Source organism: Myotis lucifugus, unplaced genomic scaffold (assembly GCF_000147115.1).
Source record: "Myotis lucifugus unplaced genomic scaffold, Myoluc2.0 scaffold_6982, whole genome shotgun sequence".
NCBI lineage: Eukaryota > Metazoa > Chordata > Mammalia > Chiroptera > Vespertilionidae > Myotis > Myotis lucifugus.
The window spans coordinates 1-3,753 of record NW_005878030.1 but is presented as its reverse complement, the minus strand read 5'-3'; the positions used below and the strand labels follow the sequence as shown (position 1 = coordinate 3,753).

The following is a 3,753-nucleotide window of genomic DNA, read 5'->3' as shown; positions in this document are numbered from 1 at the left end:
AGCGTTCCAACATCCGAATTATGAGGGTGCCAGAAGAGAGAGAGCAAGATATTGAAAACCTATTTGAAGAAATAATGAAATGCTGAAAGGTATCCTTTATGAAGAGGAAGAAGAAGAAAAAGGTGAAGATAAAAATTATGAACAACAAGTACATATTTGTCAACAAGTGAATCTAAATATCAAGTGAATAAATAATCTGATGAACATAATAAACTGCTGAATATAATAGAATCAGGGCCATAGAAAGGGAATGGACTGACTATTCTTGGTGGGGGGAAGGGGTGTGAGGGGTGCGGGAAGAGACTGGACAAAAATCGTACACCTATGGATGAGGACAGTGGCGGGGGGCGGGGGTAAGGGCAGAGGGTGGGGTGGGAACCGGATGGAGGGGAGCTATGGGGGGAAAAAAGAGGAACAACTGTAATAATCTGAACAATAAAGATTTAATTAAAAAACATATACCTATAAATAAATATATTTGTAATATATATATATATGTATATATATATATATATATATCTGCATCTAAGCTTATGATTTATTACAAAGTTTTATTTAGCTAGGTATGCAAAAATATATTCAAATGTAAGGTATATGTTCATTGAATAATAATCATTGAATACGTAACTGTGCCAGATACATCGCTAGTTATTTTTTGTCTATTAAGTATGATAATTTTGTATAGATTATTTAATATTTGCCTTTTAAAAAGAATGAAACATAGTTAGAGAAAAAATAACTATAATGAGAAATTGAAGTTCATTTGGCCATGGTTAACCAAGGTTTTACTCTACTTTCTGGTGTCAGGAATGTTAGTTCTTTGTCTTTAGAGCTTGAGCAGTCTTTAAAGTGTTTCCTGGTGAACTTCTCCATCACAGTTTGTGATTTCCACAGATTTTGTCTTATTATTCTTTAGATTCTTGCAAATGACAAATACACATGCACACATGTATACACATGATTATAAACTATGTCTATATATAATTACAAATAATTTCAATTACTATTTAATGTGATATACTGTGTCACAACTGTGACCTGCATATCTAGATAACTTCAATCTCTAGTCTATTAATTGACTTTCTTAAGTAACAATATGCAATTATTATACTTTCTGAGATCAGCTATTTTTTCTTTGCCTATGAGGAGGAAGAGGCCATAAAGGTTTAATTAATCAAGTAATGAATGATTAAATATAGCCTGAGTCTATTGGCCTCAGTAACTTTTCTAAATTATGTGTACTTATTTAGCAGGGAATAAAGCATCCATGGATTACTTTTGCAATCCTTAGGAAACAGGAGGGTTTTTGTATTTTGTATGGAGGCTTTGTAGTTAATGGCAACATGATTACAGAGTTTGCACATATTTGTCATCATGCTCCTCCTCTACCATGAGATTTCATCTTTTCTCATCGAGAAGTGGAATTTGTATCTTGAATCCATCAGATTCAAGATCTGGATTTGATCATATGACTTATTTTGGTTAATAATACTTTAGCAGGCATGACACAAGCCATGACTTGAAAACTGTTTCAACAATGAAGCTTGCCCTCTCATACTGCTCTTAGGAACACTGTAACTATCACCATAGGAAAAAAACCCAGGCTAACCTATTTAATAATAAACTACATATGGCAAAATTTCCTTCATTACACCTGGTGACAAGAAGCCAACAACTGGACAGATGGCTCAGTTAGTTAGGATGTCCTCCCATAAACCAAAAATGTTGTGGGTTCTATCCCCACTCAGGATGCATATGGGAGGCAATTGATGGATGTTTCCCTCCCACATCAATGGTTCTCTCTCTCTCTCTCTCTCTCTCTCTCACCCACCCCTCCCTCTCTCTCTGTCCCTCTCTGTCCCCCTCTCCCTTTCCTTTCCTCTCTCTCTCAAATCAATAAGCATATATTCGGTGCTCACTTCAGCAGCACATATACTAAATTTGGAACAATACAGAGAAGATTAGCATGGCCCCTGCGCAAGGATGATACCCAAATTTGTGAAACATCTATCATTCATAATTAAAGGAGAAATAATGAGCTTCACAGACAAAAAAAAGGCTAAGGGAATCTATGACTACCAAGCCAGAAATGCAAGAAATGCTAAAGGGACAGGTGTAAAAAGAAGAAATAAAAAGGAAAGAACAAACACAGGCACAAAAAATAAAAATGGCTACAAACAAGTACCTATCAATAATAACTTTAAATGTAAACCGACTAAATGCTCCAATCAAAAGACATCGAGTGGCTGAATGGATTAAAAAAAAAACATTACCAATATATATGCTGTCTACAAGAGACCCACCTCAGAACAAGGGAATCACACAGACTGATAGTGAGGGGATGTAAAAATTTCTTTCAGGCAAAAGGAAAAGATAATAAAAGCTGGGGTACCAATACTTATATCTGACAAAATAGATCTCAAAGTGAAGGCCATAACAAGAGATAAAGAAGGTCACTTCATAATACTAAAGAGATCGATACAACAAGAGGATATAACCCTGATAAACATTTATGCACCCAATGCAGGGAGCACCCAGATACTAAAAAACAAACAAACAAACAAACAAAACAAAACTCCTGGAAGATATCAGGGGAGAGATTGACAGCTTTAAATTTTACACATTTGATTCTTAATTTTTTTCCAGGCTGCTTTCCATAGTGTTTGTACCAGTCTACATTCCCACCAGCAGTGAATGAGGGTTCCCTTTTTTCCACAACCTCTCCAACACTTGTTATTGTTTGTCTTGTTAATAATGGCCACTCTAACAGGTGTGAGGTGGTATCTCATTGTAGTTTTGATTTGCATTTCCCTAATTGCCAGTAAGGTTGAACATCTTTTCATATATATTGGCTATTTGTATATCTTCTTGGGAGATGTGTGTTTTTTAGGTCCTCTGCCCAATTTTTGATTGGGTTGTTTGTTTGGTGTTGAATCTTATGAGTTCTTTATATATTTTGGGAATTAAACCTTTGTTGGACCTACTGTTTGCAAATATCATCTCCCATCCAGATGGCTACCTCTTTGTTTTGTTGTCAGTGTCTTTTGTTGTCAGAGCTTTTAGTTTGATATAGTCCCATTCATTTATTTTTTCCTTTACTTCCTTTGCCTTTGGGATCAAGTTCATAAAATGTTCTCTATGACCAAGGTCCAAGAGTTTGGTACCTATATTTTCTTCTATGTAATTTATTGATTTGGGTCTTATATTTAGGTCTTTGATCCATTTTGAATTATCTTTTGTACATGGGGACAAATTGTAATCCAGTTTCATTTGTTTGCATGTGACTTTCCAGTTTTCTCAGCACCATTACTGAAGAGACTATTTTTACTCCATTGTGTGTTTCTGACTCCTTTGTCAAAATTTATCTGTCCATATACATGTGGTTTCATACCTGGGGTCTCTATTCTGTTCCATTGATCTGTGTTTGTTTCTCTGCCAATACCATGCTGTTTTCATTATTGTAGCTCTGTGGTTTAATTTGAAATCCCGTAGAGTGATACCTCCAGCTTCATTCTTTTTTCTCAGGATTACTTTGGCATATGACCTAGCAGTCCCTCTCCCAAGTATATACCTGAAAAACTCGAAATCATGTATTTGCAAAGATGTATTAACCCCTAAGTTCATTGCAGCATTATTCGTGGTGGCCAAAACATAGAAACAACTGAAGTGTATTGGTATATAGGACTGAATAAAGAAGATGTGGTACAAATACACAGTGGAATACTACTCAGCCATAAGAAAGTATGAAATAGT

At 35.4% G+C, this 3,753-nt stretch overlaps 1 non-coding gene across 1 annotated transcript; it reads left to right on the top strand.

Moving 5' to 3' along the window:
* The first annotated feature begins 1,911 nt into the window (after window positions 1-1,911).
* LOC111824785 lies at window positions 1,912-2,018 on the top strand. Its single transcript, XR_002827863.1, has one exon. It is a non-coding gene; the product is annotated as a U6 spliceosomal RNA (small nuclear RNA).
* Window positions 2,019-3,753: the final 1,735 nt, after the last annotated feature.